Raw genomic sequence first — 19,625 nt, 5'->3', positions numbered from 1 at the left:
ATCAAAAGACTCAGTGATTACAGATGTCACCTGAACACATAGCAGAATTTGCACCACAGGAGAGAGACACTGATGTTGTAATTCTACAAACTTACGTAGGGCTGCTCGCACAGTTGGCCCTCCTCCCCTCTGGAGATAGAGATGGAGACCTTTGCTCTAGAATGTAAGCATATCCTTTCTGGAGAGAGGAGTGGGTGTTCTTTAGTTTTGCAACCCCTGGAATGTAAACAAATTCTCCTGGTGAGTTGTCACTAAGTCTCTCTGAAGTTGTCTAACTTTCAAGGCTTGTTTGCCATTCAGTCATCCTTAATCCAGGATGCTAGCAGAGTAGCTTTGGTCAGAAAGACCTTTCTGGGTAGAAATATGAAAATATTCATAGAACATTGTTTCTGGGCAATATACTGAGTGGATGTAAACTATTCTAAATCCTTTTTAAAAAGTCAGCTGTTCCCCATTCTTTGCTTTTAACAAATTTGAGGGAATGCTTGAATTGTCAGCTGATTAAAAATTATTTTTTATGGTAGATCACTGTGATTTTGGCATATGACCCAGAAGCCCGGAAGGAGTTCAGAGATTTGAATATTACTATTACAAAGCTCTTTCGGTTCCCATCTGCTTATTTATAAGGCTATGTGTTATCTTGTTTGTATAAAAATGAAAAATAGGAACAGAATTGATGCTGATCTATGTACTAGTCTAGCAAAATTAATGTTAATGTATAGATATATGAGCTTAATAAAAATGAGATCTACTTCTAGCAAAATATTTTTTAAAATAATTATTAACAAAATGTTATAATTTGTTATTTAATCAGTTGTGTACTGTTAATAATTGTAGTGATAATCCTATCAAGGAGAAAATTTTTTACTCTTAACTCAGTACATTTGTTACATTTTAGAGAACTTTTTAAGTAATTCTCCTCTTACCTTCACCTACACACATGACAAATACAAATTTTTTCATGGTACTCATAATAGTGTATTTATTTCTCAATTTGCTTTTCTGTCTTCCTGCTCTTCTAAGACATTAGTGAGTTTGAGTTTGATGTCATCAGGGCCCAGCGCAGTACCTGATAGAGTATGCATACAATAAATGTTTTGTTAAAACATATGTACAGAAAGAAGGGAAATCACAGTGGGCTGAAAAAGCCTGAAGGTTATGGAGGAGTCCCAGAAGTGCAACTTATGTTGGAAGTTAAAATTGGATTAATCCACTGCTCATAGGGGGTATGCATTTCACAGAGGGACATGGACAACGTAAGCTTCTTTCTTGAAAAACAGCAATAGATGTAAAAGTAAAGTAAAATCATATATTCATATTTCACTTCTATTTCCGTCATACCCATGGTTTGGTGGGAATATTTTGGAGGCAAGGTGCTGCAATAGTGTTAGGTCAGTCAAAATCTGCCCCATTTTCACTCAGCCTCAAAGCAGGCATTCAACTGAAGCTTATTCTTTTATTCCTTTTGCGCTTCAAAATCTGCATTATGGGTCACCTAAATTAATATTTAGGAGAAGCACACGTGGAGATGGGTTGTCATTTAAAAATAAATCGCACTTCACTGAAACCATAAATTCAGTAATAGTTAGTAGTAGGCATTGATTAATGAACCAAAAAGAAAAAAAAAGAGCTTAGTAATAGCCCAAATCCTAATAAACCAGCAAGTTAATAAAATGGTATCATGCTCATGGCTCCAGTTAGTAGTTTACCTACATCTGTGATCAATTAAGCTAGATCCTCAAATTAAATCCCTATCATATTTGTTTATTGCTCTTTAAGGGGTGGTCTGTAAAGTCCGAATTGCAAGACAGACATTTTTTTCTAGGGACTTCAGCAATTGTTTAAATTAAACAAAGTTTGGTTATTTGATAATAATTAAAATGTTTCCATAAATTTATTTGTTTTTATCATTCTTTAAGCTCCACTCCCGGTATCTAGGAAGTAGCATATACAAACAAAGTGTCTTAAACTTCTTTTTACAAGGCTTTTGATATCAGGATGTTATTATTTTAGTTCCCCAGAGAGTGGTCCCCAGAGAATGAATGCAAGGATATTATCATTTTAGCAAAGAAACAGCTCGGCCAGCGATAGTGCTGAGAGAGAGGGGTATACAAACTTATGGGAAAGCAAATACTCTGTTCCAGTATTAAAGATTCTTTCTTGACCAGCTGTACTCTCCTCTTGAGCCTTCTGGCTATGCTAACGAGAACTGAAAGAAAAAGAAGGAAAATGAAATGGCAGCTGTTATTAACATTGTTAGAATATGTCAACACATTAAAGACTCAGATAATCTTGTAAAGCAGTATATAGTTTCAAATGTAAATATAATCATCAAAACTTGTGCAACCTGCATATTTATTATTTATAATTAACATCATCTCAGTAAATGTTTTATTGGTCTATTCACTCATTCAGTAAACATTGAGCAACCATTATGTGTCTGACACTTTTACACCTTCTGTGTGTAGGACACTTGCTAGGCTCTTTTAGGTAAGAGTACAAATATGAGACACATTTCCTTCCTCAAGGTGGCTGCCAATGTAGGGCACGTATAGTAAAAGCATGCAAGAACTCAATTATAAAGCAGAGTTATATTTGTGTCATTAGATACACACTAACATCTCTTGCTGGTGTTATAGGAGCTCTGTGTGGAGAATTTTCATCTGGTTAGGGTAATCAGAGGAGACTTTTTAAAATTAATTAATTTATTTTTGTTGCATGTGGGCTTTTTCTCTAGTTGTGGCAACTGGGGGCTACTCTTTGTTGCAGTGCGTGGGCTTCTCATTGCCACGTCTTCTCTTGTTGCAGAGCAGAGGCTCTAGGCACGCAGGCATCAGTAGTTGCAGCACATGGGCTCAGTAGTTGTGGCTCGTGGGCTCTAGAGTGCAGGCTCAGTAGTTGTGGTGCATGGGCTTAGTTGCTCTGTGGCATGTGGGTTCTTCCCGGGCCAGGGATCAAACCACTGTCCCCTGGATTGGCAGGCAGATTCTTAACCACTGCACCACAAGGGAAGTCCTAATTAGAGAAGACTTATGGTAATCATACCTGTGAGCTGTAGCCTCATCTGATTGTGGACAACAATTTCACATGAATGTGTCAGAAGCACTTCAAATTCCAACATGAAACAAAACAAACAAAATCCAGTGTTGAACCCACAATCTCCCATTTTAAACTACCTCCTCCTTCAGTGTTCTTTCACATAATCTTGTACTCAGTTTCTTGAGATGAAAATCTGGGAATTATCCTTGACATTTTTCTCTTCCTACCCCCTACAATCAACCAATTGATTTATTTTCTAGCATATTTCTTTTTATTATTTTTAATTGAAGTATAGTTAACAAATAATATTATGTTAGTTTCAGGTATACAATGTAGTGATTTGACATTTATATACATTACGAATTGGTCACCATAATAAGTCTTGTAAACATCTATCACCATATAAAGTTGTTACTATATTACTGACTGTATTACTTATGCTGTATATTATATCCTTCAATTTTTTTGAGGTTTCTCCATAATGTTTTCCATAGTGGCTGCACCAATTTAAATTCCGACCAATAGTGCACAAGGATTTCCTTTTCTCCACATCCTCACCAATAGTTGTTAATTGTCTCTTTGATAATAGCCATTCTGAAAGGTGTGAGATGATATGTCATTGTGGTTTTGATTTAATTTCCCTGGTGATTAGTGATGTCGAGCATCCTTTCATGTGTCTGTTGGCTGTCTGTATGTCTTCCTTGGAAAAAATGTCTGTTCAGGTCCTCTGCCCTTTTTTAATTCAATTGTTTGTTTCTTTGTTATTGAATTGTGTGAATTCTTTAAGTATTTTAGATATTAACCCTGTATCAGAAAAATCAGCTGCAATTATCTTCTCCTGTTCAGAAAGTTGACTTTTTGTTCAGTTAATTTTTTTTTTTGTTGAGCAAAGTCTTTCAGTTTGATGTGGTCCCATTTGTTCATTTTTTTGGTTTTGTTGCCCTTGTCTGAGGAGAGAGATCCAAAATAATATTGCTAAAACTGATGTCAAAAACTGCATTTCCTATGTTTTCTTCTAGGAGTTTTATGGTTTCAGGTCTTACATTTAAGTTTTTAATCCATTTTGAGTTTACTTTTGTGTATGGTTTAAGAAAGTCCAGTTTCATTCTTTTGCATGTAGCTGTCCATTTTTTTCATTACCACTTATTGAAGAAACTGTCTTTTGCCCATTGTATATCCTTAGCTCCTTTGTTGTAAACAAAGCATGGTTTATTTCTGGGCTCTCTGTTCTGTTGATCTGTGTAGCTTTTTGTGCCAATATCATACTGGTTTTGATTACTGTAGCTTTGTATTATAGTTTAAAGTCAGGAAGCATGATACTTCTAGGTTTTTCCATCTTTATTAAGATTTCTTTGGTTATTTGGGTTTTTTTGTGGTTCTATACAAATTTCAGGATTATTTTTTCCAGTTTTGTATAAAATGCTATTGGTATTTTGGTGTGGACTGCATTGACTCTTTAGATTGCTTTGGGTACTTTGGACATTTTAACAATATTAATTCTTCCAATCTATGAGCATGGTATATCTTTCCATTAATTTGTGTTTTCTTCAGTTTCTTTCATCATCTTATAGTTTTCCTGGTATAGGTCTTTCATCTCCTTGGTTAAATTTATTCCTAGGTATTTTATTCTTTTTGATGCATTCAAAAATGGGATTGTTTTTTAAATTTCTCTTTCTGATAGTTTGTTATTAGCATATAGAAACAGAAGAGATTTGTGTATATTATTGTATTCTGCAACTTTACTGATTTCATTTATTCTAATAGATTCTTGGTTGTATATTTAGGATTTTGTATACATAGTATTATGCTATTTGCAAACAGTGACAGTTTTACTTCTTTTCAATTTGGGTGCCTTTTATTTCTCTTTCTTGTCTGATTGCTGTGGTTAGGACTTCCAATACTGTGTTGAATAAAAGTGACAATAGTGGGCATGGTAGTCTTGTTCCTGATCTTAAAGGAAAGCTTTCAGCTTTTCATGATTATTATGTTAGCTGTTGGTTTGTCATATGTGGCTTCTGTTATGGTGAGTTATGTTTCCTCTGTACCCACTTTGTTGAGAGTTTTTATCATAATTTCATATTGATTTTTGTTAAATGCTTTTTCTGCATCTGTTGCAGTGATCATGATTTTTATCCTTTGTTTGGTTAATGTGGTGTATCACATTGATAGATTTGTGAATATTGAACCATCCTTGCATCCCTGGAATAAATCCCATTTGATCATGATGTATGATCCTTTTAATGTGTTGCTGAATCTGGATTGCTAATATTTTGTTGAGAATTTTTGCATCTATATCCATCAGGGCTATTGACCTGTAATTTTCTTTTTTTAATGATATCTATAGTTTTGGTATCTGGGTAATACTGGACTCATGGAATGAGTTTGGAAGTGTTCCTTCCTTTTCAATTTTTGAAATGGTTTGAGAATAATAGGTATTAACTCTTCTTTAAATGTTTGGTAGAATTTCTCTGGGAAGTCATCTGGTGTTGCAGTTTTGATTGTTGGGAGAGAGATTTTTGGGATACTGATTCAGTTTCATTTCTAGTGAACAATCTGTAAAGATTTTTTATTTCTTTCTCATTTGCTGTTGGAAGATTGTATGTTTGTAGGAATTTATACCTTTCTTCTTTGTTGCCAACACCAATTTGTTGTTGTGTAATTGTTCATGGTACTCTCTTATGATCCTTTGTATTTCTGTGGTTTTGGTTGTAACTTCTATTTCATTTCTGATTTTATTTATTTCTGCCCTCTCTCTCTTTTTTTTTTTTTTTGAGTCTGGCCAAGATTTTATCAATTTTGTTCATGTTTTCAAAGAACCAGCTCTTGGATTCATTGATCTTTCCTATCATTATTTTAGTTTTGATTTCATTTATTTCCACTTTTCTTTATTATTTCTTTCTTTCTACTAACTTTGAACTTTGTTTTTTTCTTCTTTTTCTGGTTCCTTTAGATGTAAGGTTTGATTGTTTATTTGAGATTTTTCTTTTTTCCTGAGCTAGGCTTTTATTGCTATAAACTTCCCTCTCAGAACTGCTTTTGATGGATCCCATAGATTTGTTTTTTGTCTGTGTGTTTCTGTTTTCACTAGTTTCAAGGTTTATTTTGATTTCTTCTTTGATTTCCCCAGTGACCTATTGGTTGTTCAGTAGCATGTTGTTTAGCCTCTACATGTTTTTGGTTTTTTGAAGTTTTTTTTTTTAATAGTTAATTTCTAGTCTCATAGCATTGTGTCAGAAAAAATGCTTGATATCATTTTCTTTTTCTTAAATTTGCTGAAACTTATTTTGTGGCCTAGCATGTGATCTGTCCTGGAGAATGTTCCATGTACATTTGAAAAGAATGTGTATTCTGCTGCTTTTGGATGGAATGTTCTCTCTATATATATATCTGTGAAATCCATTTGGTCTAATGTGTCATTTAAGGACAGTATTTCCTTATTGATTTTCTGTCTGGATGATCTGCCCATTGATATAAGTGGGGTGTTAAAGTCCCCTACTAGAATCGTGTTATTGTCAGTTTCTCTCTTTCTGTCTTTTAATGTTTGCTTTATGTACTTAGGTACTCCTATGTTGGGTGCATATATATTTACAATTGTTATATCTTCTTGGATTGATCCCTTGATCATTAAGTAATGTCCTTGTCTTTTGTTACAGTTTTTGTTTTAACGTCCGTTTTGTCCAATATAAATATTGCTACCTCAACTTTCTTTTGATTTCCCTTTGTATGGAATATCTTTTTCTATCTCCTTACTTTCAGTCTATGTGTCTTTAGATGTGAAGTGAGTCTCTTATAGGCAACATATGTAAAGGTTTTATTTTCGTATTCATTTACCTAGTCAATGTCTTGATTGGAGCATTTAGTCCATTTACACTTAAGGTAGTTATTGATAGGTATGTACTTATTACCTTTTTGTTAATTGTTTTTGGGTTGTTTTGTAGCTTTTTTTTTGGTTCCTTTCTTTTTCTTTTTCTTTTCTTGCAATTTGATGACTGTGTTTAGTGTTATGCTTGGATTCCTTTCCTTTGTGTGTGTTCTGTGCATCTATTATAGATATTAGGTTTGTGATTACCATGAGGTTTATATATAGCGGTCTGTACATATATATGATTATTTAAAGTTGCTGATGTCTTCATTTCAAATGCATTTTAGTAATCCTGCATTTGTACTCCTCCCCTTCATGTTTAGTTTTTGACATATTTTACATATATATTTTTTGTGTAAAAAACTGCTTATTGTAGATATAGATGATTTTAGTACCTTTGTTTTTTAACCATCGTACTAACTTTATGTGTGGTTGATTTACTACCTTTACTATATATTTGCCTTTATCAGTGAGATTTTTCCTTTAATAATTTTCAGATTTCTACTTGTAGCCTTTGATTTTTCACTTAGAGAAGTCCCTTTAACGTTTCTTATAAAGTTTTAATGATGCTGAACTCTTTTATTGCTTGTCTGCAAAACTTTTGATCTCCCCATCAAATAGAAATGAAAGCTTTGCTGTGTAGAGTATTCTTGGTTTTAGGTTTTTTTCTTTTTATCACTTTGAATATATCATGCCACTCCCTTCTGGCCTGCAGAGTCTCTGCTGAAAAGTCAGTGATAGTCTTATGGAAGTTCCCTTGTATGCAACTTGTTGTTTTTCCCTTATTGCTTTTAATATCTTGTATATAACTTTTTGTTTTTTCCTTGCTGCTTTTAATAGTCTTTCTTTATCTTTAATTTTTGCCATTTTAATTACAGTGTGTCTTGGTATCATCTTCTTTGGGTTGATCCTGCTTACAACTCTCTGTGCTTTCTGGACCTGGATGTCTGTTTCCTTTCCCAGGTTAGGGAAGTTTCTAGCTATTGTCTTTAAATATGTTCTCTGCCACTTTCTCTCTCTCATCTCTGGGACCTCTGTAATGCAAATATAATTTAGTATGCTTGATGTTGTCTCAGATGTCTCTTAAACCGTCATCAGTTGTATTTATTTTTCTTTTTTCTGTTCAGCCGCAATAATTTCCAGTAGTGTTTCTTCCAGTTTGCTGATCCCTCCTAATCTACTGTTGATTCCTTCTAGTGTGTTTTTTATTTTACTTACTGAGTTTTTCATATGTTTGGTTCTTTGTATTTGTTAAAAACTTACAAGTTCCAACTCTTTATCCAGTCTTCTTCTGAGCTTTTAAAATGTTTTTATGGTATAATTATCTTGAATTCTTTATCAGTTCAATTGCTTATCTCTGCTTAGATCTTCTGGCATTTTATCTTGTTCTTTCATTGAAACGTATTTCTTTGTTCTCTTGTTTTGCCTAATTTGCTATTTTTATTTCTGTGGATTTGGTAAGTTGATTACATTTCCAGACTGTGGAGAAGTGGACTTTTGTAGGAGACATCCTGCGTCTCACAGCAGCACACTCTCCTCTGGTCAGCAGAGCTGTATTCTCTAGAGGTACCCCCTGTATGAGCTGAAGGGTCCTTCTTTTGTGGCAAGCTGACTACTGTTAGTGGTCTGGTAGGTGTGGCTGGCCCCCTGGTCCAGTTGTTTGCTAGGTCCTGTCTTGTGTAGAGGCTGCTGGCCACTGATGGGCATGGCCAGGTCAAAGATGACCGGCTACAGATCCCCAGGCAGTCCCATGGCTAGTATTGGCTTACTGTTGGCCAGAGCCAGATTCTGGGCTGGGTGTTTGCAGAGCCTGATTCTAGTGTCAACCTGCTGGTGGGTGGGGCTAGGGCCCAGAGCTAGTGCCAGTGCCAGCCCACTAGTGTGTGGGGCTGGGTCCCTGGGTTGCTGGCTACAGAGTGCTGGGGGTCTTGGTGCTAATGTTGGCACACTGGTGTATGGGGCCATGTCCTGGGCCCTCTGGTGGGACAGGCCCAGGTCCTAGGGCAGCTGTGGGTTCAAGGGGTCTTAGGCATCTGACTTGCTCATGGGTTGAGGCTGTGTCCCCAACTGGCTAGTTACTTGGTCTGAGGCCTCCCAGTTACTGATACTGACAAGCTGGTGGGTGAGGCCAGGTCCTGGTTAATAAGCTAGAGGGAGGATTCCAAAATGGCACTTGCCATCACCTGTGTCCTCATGGTAGAACAAACTCCTCAAAAAGACTATAGCCAGTGTCTGTGCTCCAGTGTAAACTCTGTCTCCTGCCTCTTCGAGAGGCTCTTCAGGATCAGCAAGTGGGTCTGACCCAGGAGGCTCCTTTCAAGTTACTTGTTCTACCTTGGTTTCTGAAGCATGTGAGACTTGAGTGTGCCCTTTAGGAGTGGGGTCTCTATTTTCAGTAGCCCTCTGGGTGTGCTGAAAGTAAGTCTTGCTGTCCTTTGAAGTCAAACATTCTGGGGGCTCACTTTTCTGGTACAGGATCTCCAGGCTGGGGAGCCTGATGTGGAACTTGGACCCCTTGCTCCTTGGGGAGAAACACTGCAAGTGTAATTATCCTCCCATTTGTGGGTCTTCCATCCAGGTGTATGGATCTTGACTATACCATATCTTTGCCCCTTCTACCTGTCTCATTGTGATTCCTTCTTTACATCTTTAGTTGCAAAAGATCTTTTCTGCTAGTCTTCTGTTCAGTATTTGCTCTGTAAATAGTTGTAATATTAGTGTGCCCATGGCAGGAGGTGAGCTTAGGGTCTTCCTCCTCTACCAACTGAGCCATCCTGTCTATTGCCATCTTTTAAATTGCTTTTTGGTTGTTTTTTTTTTGATTCTTATCTGTTCCATTCTTCTTGTGCTCTCTTCCCTTGTGATTTAATGACTTTATTTTATGTTATATTTGTATTTCTTTATCTTTTGTGTATGTGTTAGAATTTTTTGGTTTATTCTTATCATGAGGTTCATATACAACTTGTGCATATACAATACTGTTTTAGATTGATGGTTAAAGTTTGAGCACATTCTAAAAGCAGTATGTTTTTACTCCCCCCACAACATTTCATGTTCATCTTTCTATTTTGTGTATTGCTTAACTGATTATCTTAGATATAGATGATTTTGCTGTTTTTGTCTTTTGAACTTCATAGGTGGTTGGTTAATCGCTTTTACTCTATGCTTGTCTTTTCAAGTGAGATTTTTTTCTTTCATAACCTTCTTTCTAGTTATGGCCTTTTCATTCCATTTAAAGAAGTTCCTTTTTACATTTCTTATAAGGCTGGTTTGGTGGTGATGAACTCCTTTAGCTTTTGTTTGTCTGGGAAATTCTTTATCTTGCTTTCACTTCTGAATGGTAGCCTTCCTGGGTAAGGTATTATTGATTATAAATTTTTTCTTTCATTATTTTGACTGTATCATGCCACTTCTTTCTGGCCTGTAAAGTTTCTGCTAAAAAATCAACTGCTAGTCTTATGGGGTTTCCCTTGTACATAAGTAGTTGTTTTTCTCTTGCTGCTTTTAAGATTCTGTCTTTATCTTTAACTTTTGACATTTTAATCATAACATGTTTTGGTATGGAGGCTTTTGGATTCCTCTTGTTTGAGACTCTATTTGCTTCCTGTACTTGGATATTTATTGCTTTGGCCAGGTTAGGGGAGTTTTCAGTAACTATTTTTCATGTAGATTTGTTGTCTCTTTCTCTTTCTCTTCTATTTCTGGGATACCTATAATGTAAAGGATAGTATGCTTGATGTCCCAGATGTCCCTTACATCATTTTAATTTTTTCATTAACAATTTTTTAATTGTTTTTTAATTTTCATTTTTTAAAATTCTTATTCATTTTGCTGTTATGATTGGGTGATTTCCACTACTATGTCTTCCAGATCACTGGTTTGATCTTCTGCATTCTCAAATCTGATGTTGATTACCTCTAGAGTACTTTTAATTCAGTTGTTATATTAATCAGCTCTGATTGGTTTGTTTTTATATTTTCTAATTCTTTGTTGAAATTCTCAGTGTTCATTTATTCTTCTCGAGTTCGGTTGAGCATCTTTATAACTATTGCTTTTAAAAGAATTTTTACTGAAATATAGTTGATTTACAGTGTTGTATTAATTTCTGCTTTACACCAAAGTCGTTCAGTTATATGTGTATATATTCTTTTTCATATTCTTTTCTCTTATGGTTTATTACACAGGATATTGAATGTAGCTCCTTGTGCTATGCAGTAGGACCTTGTTGTTTGCCATTCTATATATAATATTTTGCATGTGCTAATCCCAAACACCCAATCCTTCCCTCCCCCATCCAACTCCCTTGGCAACCACAAGTCTGTTCTCTATGTCTGTAGGTCTGTTTCTGTTTCATAGATATGCTCATTTGTGTTGTATATTTGGATTCCACCTGTAAGTGATATCATGTTGTATTTGTCTTTCTCTTTCTGACTTACTTTGCTTAGCATGATAATCTCTAGGTCCATCCATGTTGTTGCAAATGGCATTATTTTATTCTTTTCTTATGAATGAATAGTATTCCATTGTGCATGTGTGTGTGCATCTTGTATCTTCTTTATCCATTCATCAGTCAATGGACATTTAGGTTGTTTCCATGTCTTGGCTATTGTAAATAGTGCTGCTATGAACATAGGGGTGCATATGTCTTTTCAAATTATAGTTTTGTCTGGTTATACAGCCATGAGTGGGATTGCTGAATTAAATAGCAAATCAATTTTTAATGTTTTGAGGAACTTCCGTAGTGTTTTCCATAGTGGCTGCACCAATTTACATTCCTACCAACAGTGTAGGAAGGTTCCCTTTTCTCCACACCCCCTCCAGCACTTATTATTTTGTAGAGTTTTTAATGATGGCCATTCTGACCAAGGTGAGGTGATACCTTATGGTAGTTTTGATTTGCATTTCTCTAATAATTAGCAGTGATGAGCATCTTTTCATGTACCTGTTGGCCATCTGTATGTCTTCTTTATAGAAATGTCTGTTTAGGTCTTGTGCCCATTTTTTATTTATTTATTTATTTATTTATTTATTTATTTATTTTTATTATTTTTTTTGGGGGGGTACACCAGGTTTTTTTTTTTTTTTTTTTTTTTATTTTATTTTATTTTTTGGGGGGTACACCAGGTTTAATCAACTGTTTTTATACACATATCCCCATATTCCCTCCCTTCCTTGATGCCCCCCCCTCGAGTCCCCCCCACCCTCCCTGCCCCAGTCCTCTAAGGCATCTTCCATCCTCGAGTTGGACTCCCTTTGTTATACAACAACTTCCCACTAACTATTTTACAGTTGGTAGTATATATATGTCTGTGCTACTCTCTCGCTTCTTCTCAGTTTCCCCTTCACCCCCCGCCCCCTCCCATACCTCGAGTTCTCCAGTCCATTCTCTGTATCTGCTTCCTTGTTCTTGTCACTGAGTTCATCAGTACCATTTTTAGATTCCGTATATGTGAGTTAGCATACAATATTTGTCCTTCTCTTTCTGACTTACTTCACTAGGTATGACAGATTGTAGTTCTATCCACCTCATTACATATAGCTCCATCTCATCCCTTTTTATAGCTGAGTAATATTCCATCGTATATATATGCCACATCTTCTGTATCCATTCATTTGTTGATGGGCATTTAGGTTGCTTCCATGTCCTGGCTATTGTAAAGAGTGCTGCAATAAACATTATGGTACAAGTTTCTTTTGGGATTATGGTTTTCTTTGGGTATATGCCCAGGAGTGGGATTACTGGATCATATGGTAGTTCTATTTGTAGTTTTTTAAGGAACCTCCAAATTCTTTTCCATAGTGGCTGTACCAACTTACAGTCCCACCAACAGTGCAGGAGAGTTCCCTTTTCTCCACACCCTCTCCAACATTTGTTGTTTCCAGATTTTGTGATGATGGCCATTCTGATTGGTGTGAGGTGATACCTCATTGTGGCTTTGACTTGCATTTCTCTGATGATTGGTGATGTTGAGCATCTTTTCATGTGTTTGTTGGCCATCTGTATGTCTTCTTTGGAGAAATGTCTATTTAGGTCTTCTGCCCATTTGTGGATTGGGTTATTTGCTTTTTTGGTATGAAGCTGCATGAGCTGCTTGTATATTTTGGAGGTTAATCCTTTGTCCGTTGTTTCATAGGCAATTATTTTTTCCCATTCTGAGGGTTGCCTTTTAGTCTTGTTTATGGTTTCTTTTGCTGTGCAAAAGCTTTTAAGTTTCATGAGGTCCCATTTGTTTATTCTTGATTTTATTTCCATGATTCTAGGAGGTGGGTCCAAAAGGATGTTGCTTTGATGTATGTCAAAGAGTGTTCTGCCTATGTTTTCCTCTAGGAGTTTGATAGTGTCTGGCCTTACATGTAGGTCTTTAATCCATTTGGAGTTTCTTTTTGTGTATGGTGTTAGGAAGTGTTCTAATTTCATTCTTTTACATGTTGCTGTCCAATTTTCCCAGCACCACTTATTGAAGAGGCTGTCTTTTTTCCATTGTATATGCATGCCTCCTTTATCAAAGATAAGGTGCCCATATGTGTTTGTTGTGCCCATTTTTTGATTGAGTTGTTTGTTTTGATGTTATTGAGTTGTATTTGCTGTTTGTATATTTTGGAAATTAAGCCCTTATTGGTCATATTGTATGCAGATACTTTCTCCCAGTGTATAGGCTGTCTTTTCATTTTGTTTATGGTTTCCTTTGCTGCGCAAAACCTTGTAAGTTTAATTAGGTCCCATTTGTTTATTTTTGCTTTTATTTCTGTTGCCTTCTATTTGTTTATTTTTGCTTTTATTTCTGTTTCTATTTCTATTGCCTTGGGAGATGGACCTAAGGAAACATTGATACAGTTTATGTCAGAGAATGTTTTGTCTACGTTCTCTTCTAGGAGTTTTATGGTATCATATCTTATATTTAAGTCTTTAAGCCATTTTGAGTTTATTTTTGTGTATGGTGTAAGGGTGTGTTCTAACTTCATTAATTTGCATGGAGCTGTCCAACTTTCCAAATACCAGTTGCTGAAGAGACTGTCTTTTCCCCATTGTATGTTCTTGCCTCCTTTGTCAAAGATTAATTGTCCATAGATGTGTGGGTTTACTTCTGGGCTTTCTATTCTGGTCCATTGATCCATATGTCTGTTTTTGTGCCAGTACCATGATGTTTTGATTACTGTAGCTTTGTAGTATTCTCTGAAGTCTGGGAGAGAGTTATGTTTCCTGCTTTGTTCTTTTTCCTCAGGATTGCTTTGGCAATTCTTGGCCTTTTATGGGTCCATATAAATTTTAGAATTTTTTTTTTCTAGTTCTGTGAAAAATGTCATGGGTAATTTGTTAGGGATTATATTAAATATGTAGATTGCTTTGGGTTTCATGGCCATTTTAAGATTATTAATGTCTCCAATCCAAGAGCATGGAATATCTTTCCATTTCATTGAATCATCTTTAATTTCCTTTGTTAATGTTTTGTAGTTTTCAGCATATGTCTTTCACCTCCTTGGTGAGGTTTATTGCTAAGCATTTTTTTGATGTTATTTTAAAAGGGATCATTTGTTTACATTCTTTCTTATATTTCACTGTTAGTGTAAAGAAATGCAACAGATTTATGTATGTTAATTTTGTATCCTACTACCTTCCTGAATTCCTTTTTCAGTTCTAGTTTTTGTGTGGAGTCTTAGGGTTTTCTGTATACAGTGTCATGTCATCTGTATATAATGACAGTTTTGCCTCTTCCCTACCAGTTTGAATACCTCTTATTTCTTTTTCTTATCTGCTTGCTGTGGCTAGGACTTGCAGTACAATGTTGAATAGAAATGGTGAGAGCGGGTATCCTTGTCTTGTTCCAGATTTTAGGAGGAAGGCTTTCAGCTTTTCACTGTTGAACATTATATTGGCTGTGGGTTTATCATAAATAGATTTTCATATGTTACCTCTATATGCACTTTCATAAGGGTTTTTATTATAAATGGAAGTTGAATTTTATCACATGCTTTCACTGGATCTGCTGAGAGAGCATGTGGTTTTTGTCTTTTGTTGATGTGGTGTATCACACTGATTGATTTGCATATGTTGAACCATCCTGTGACCCTGGGACAAATCCAACTTGGTTGTGGTGTATGACCTTTTTAATGTGTTGATTTTGTTTTGCTAATATTTTGTTGAGAATTTTTGTGTCTGTGTTCATCAAAGATATTGGCCTAAAATTTTCTTTTTTGGTAGTATCTTTGTCTGGCTTTGGTATCAGGGTGATGCTTACTTAATAGAATGTCTTTGGGAGTGTTCCTTCCTCTTCAGTCTTCTGGAGAAGGATCAGTATAAGTTCTTCTTTGTATGTTTGGTAAAATTCACCTGTGAAGTTATCTGGTCCTGGACTTTTATTTATAGGGAGTTTTTTTTTTCTTTATAATTTAAAGATTGTATTTCATTCCTAGTGATTGGTCTGTTCAAGTTATGTATTTCTTCTTTATTTAATTTTGGTGGGCTCTGTGTTTCTAGAAACTTGTCCATTTCTTCTAGGTTGTCGAGTTTGTTGACATATAATTGTTCATAGTATTCTCTTATGGTTTTTTGTATTTGTATAGTATCAGTTGTGATTTTTCCTCTTTCATTCCTTATTTTGTTCATTTAGGTCTTCTCCCTTTTCTTCTTGGTGAGCCTGGACAGAGTTTTTTCAATTTTTATAACTATTACTTTTAACTCTTTATCTGGTAAATTACTTATCTCCCTGTCATTTATTTACTTTTTTTCTTGGATTCTGTCTTGTTCCTTTGTTTGGAAGGTATTCCTTTGTCTCCTCATTTTGCCTAACTCTCTGTGTGTTATTATATACATTAGGCATATCAGCTGTATATCCTGGTCTTGAAAGGATGACCTTATGTAGAAGGTGTCCTGTGGAACCTAGAGGCACAATAGTGCCTGGACATCAATTCCAGGTGCTTCAGGGATATCCCTTGCATGGGCTGTGTGCTGGTTGGGCCACAATTGCTGTGGGTATGCTGGTGGGTTGGGTTGGCACCAGGCCAGCTGGTTGTAAGACCTGGCCTGAACTGCCGTGGATGCTTTGATGGGTGGGTCTGGTCCCTGGCTGGCTGTGTACAAGGCCTTGTTGTGACTGCTGTGGGTATACTGGCAGTTGGGGCTGGCTCCTTGAGTGACTGGCTGCAAGGCCCAGCCCTGAGTGTTGTTGGTGCACTGGTGTGTGTGGTTGGGCTTCTGGAATGGGAGAACCACTTTGAAGCTACATTGGTGCCGGCCAGGGCTGCTCACCGTGGGGGATGGGATGGGAGCCATTTAGCAGGGGCCAGCTGAGGTGGGCATGTTGGGCAGCGCAGGTCCTCAGGGGAACATTATCAGGGTGCGGCACATGTTGTTAGCTAGATTAATGGGGAATGACAGTAATGGTGCCTGCCAGCACTGGGCCAGCTGGGTGGAAGGAGAGTAAAAATAAAAGGTACCTGCTGGCACTTCTGTCCCTGGAGAAAGTTCCAGCAGATCCCTGCCCCTCCTGCCTACGCCCTAAAAGTAGTCAATGAATCTCCATCTTATATGATGCATGTGCTTTTTAAGCTGCTGTTTTTGTGCTAGCACTTATAGTGAGTTTGCACGAGCCCTTCAAGGATGGGTGTCTTTGTTTCCCCCAGCCCTCCAGCTCTCCCAGATATAAGCCATGATGGTTTTCAAAGCCAGATGTTATGGGGGCTCACCTTTCTGGTTCAGGTCCATCAGGGCTGAGGAGCCTGATGTGGGGCTTGGACCATGTGCTCCTCAGAGGGAACCTCTGCAGCTGTCATATCCCTCCTACTTGTGGGTTGCACACTTGGGGTGTAGGTTCTGATTAGACTATTGTCCTTGCCCCTCCTGTCCATCTTGATGTTGTCTTTTCTTTATATACTTAGTTGTAGGAAATATATTCTGCTCATGGTCAGGTTGTTCTTAGAGATGGTTGTTCTATGTATAGCTGTAATTTTGGTGTGTCTGTTGGGGGAGGTGAGCTCAGGATCTTTCTACTCTGCTATATTGATCCAGAACCTCTTCTACATTTCTTGAATCCCTTCTCTTCTCGCCAGTCTTGCTAACAGTGTCTCAGTGATTACAGCCATCTCCCCATTGACCTTCCTACTCCTGACTTTTGACTCCTTGATTCACGAGGCACACAGTCACCACACTGATCTAGTTACAATGCAGGCATGGCCATGTATTTCCCTTTTTGAAATTGCTCAGTGATGTGTCATCTGCAGGATAAAGTTCCATTCCTTCACATGCTGTGTTGTTTCTTCATGATCTTGTCCTTGTCTAACTCTCTAGCCTACCACCAAATTGTTTGTAGTATGACTTTGCTCAAAACTCCCCTTTTCTTCTCAGTGGTCACCAACTCCAGCATGCCTTCCTGTGGCCACTGCCAATCAGCTAAGTAACATTCTCTTGTTTCATGAGAGTATGCTGTTTGTACATTCTTTTACTATCATATGTAATAGTTAACTGTCATCTCTTCCTCACCCACCAGATTGTGAGATGCTTTAGACCAGGGATGCTTTGGTCAGTTTGTACCCCAGCATCTAGTACAGTGTCTCACACACTGTAAGCACTTAATGAAGTGGGTCTTGTAGAATGGGGAGGATTTGAATGAAAGCAGCCTTTCCCCTTTCTGTATTGTATTAGCAAGACAGGATGACGTGCCCTGGAATGGATTAGAGGATAAACATTTTTCCTTTGTTCCTAAAAAACAAGAGAAACATTCTCTAAAAATAGCTTTAAACCATTGAAGGATAGTCAATGAGAGCATCATAGTCTAACATATTAGAGAATCGGACAGGAATCAATAAGAGGACTCTCTCTTACAATATTGATTTATATCACATTTAATGTGTTACTGTTAATTAATTGTTAATATATAGTGGCTGGTAATCAGCTTCACAAAACACCCATTTCTGACTTTCTTACATTTGATTTTCTCAGTTCTCCTTATTTCCTTCCCTAGGGGAACATATAGGGGGAATAGAAGGTAAAAAAGTGAATTCATTTGCTAATTGTTATCCGTTCTATTCCAAGTATCTACTTAGGTGGTAAATGTTGAAATTATTTGATTGAACTTGTACTTAAAATTATTTGTGGTTTTTAAATATCAATTACATGATGGGCAGATGAGTCTTAGGGTGTCATATAGCCTGGAACTCATATAATTTCAGAGGCTATACTTTAAGAAAACAAATATAAATTAAGAATATAAAATTAAGTACACAGACTTAAGAAGTATTAATACCAGTGAGGAGTTCTATAACTTAAGATTCATTATCTTCATGGTAAATCTGTATGTGATAGAATTTAAGTAGTAAATATCAAAGTATTATTCACTTTTGCCATTTCTTGTTTTCATTTCAGTACTCCCTTCAGATTTGACTTAGAGGCATCCTGGTATGAAGACAGCTGAGTTTAGACAACATAAGTGACATCAGTGGATAGGGATTCTAGTTAATAACTAGAATCAAAATGAACTCATTCTCCCTTAAATCGAGACATTCTAGCTCTTAATTCCTATACAACATCAATGATCAGGATTGCTACTTGCTGATGCCAGAAGCTATATCTGTCACATCATTGCAAATAATACCATATCAAGGCCATATTACTTGTCTCCATTTACCACAAATGTGTAAAGTAACCAAAAAGTTTTGGTACTGTCCTGTGACATTCTTAAAGTCATGTCAACTGGGTCAGTCACTGCAAAGCTGGTATAATCCACTATTCTAGGGTGTGTTCAGCGCCGAAACTAAAACAGAAAATATCCCAGACATAAAAGAACTCTATATCTCATCACATTTGCTTGTCCCAGTGAACACATCTTTGAAAATAGATTTTATTTTTTAGAACAGTTTTGAAGATAGTACAAAGAGTTCCCATATACCCTGAGCCAAGTTCTTCCTATTATTCACTCTAGTAGTATTCACATTGGTCTGTTACATGTATTACAATTAATGAAGCTATACTAACACATTACTAGCTAAAGTCCATACTTTATTCAGATTTCCTTAGTTTTTGCATAATGTCCTTTTTTTTTTTTTTTTTTCTTTTTTTTTTTTTTTGGCACACGGGCTTAGTTGCTCCGCGGCATGTGGGATCTTCCTGGAGCTGGGATCAAACCCGTGACCTCTGCATTGTCAGGCGGATTCCTAACCACTGCGCCACCTAGGAAGCCCATATAATGTCCTTTTTTAGTTCCAGAATTCCAGCCAGGATAGCACATTACATTAACTTGTCATTTCTCACTAGGCTTCTCTTGGCTGTGACAGTTTCTTAGACTTTGGGATGATCTTCACAGTTTTGAGGAGTACTGATCAAGTATTTTGTAGGGTGCCCCTCTATTGGAATTTTCTGCTGTTTCTTCTCATGATTAAACAGTATTTATGTGTTTGAGGGAGAAAGACTACAGGGATAAAATGCTATTCTCATCACATCATATTAAGGGTATATTCTGTCAACCTGATTTATCATCAGTGATGTTGACTTTCATCACCTGGCTGATGTGTGGGTCAAGCTTCTCCTCTGTAAAGTACTTATTTTTTCTCTTCCTTTCCATACTGTATTCATTGGAAGGAAGTCACTATATACAGCCTATACTTAAGGAATGGGGAGTTATATTTCCCCTCATTTGGGGGGAGTATTTACGTAAATACTTCAGAATTTTTCTGCATGGATTAATTTCTCTTATCTATCATATTTATTTATTCATTCACTTACATAAATATG

The sequence above is a fragment of the Hippopotamus amphibius genome, chromosome 13 (assembly GCF_030028045.1).
Source record: "Hippopotamus amphibius kiboko isolate mHipAmp2 chromosome 13, mHipAmp2.hap2, whole genome shotgun sequence".
Classification (NCBI taxonomy): domain Eukaryota; kingdom Metazoa; phylum Chordata; class Mammalia; order Artiodactyla; family Hippopotamidae; genus Hippopotamus; species Hippopotamus amphibius.
The sequence above is the reverse complement of the archived record's forward strand: the minus strand, read 5'-3'. Positions refer to the sequence as shown.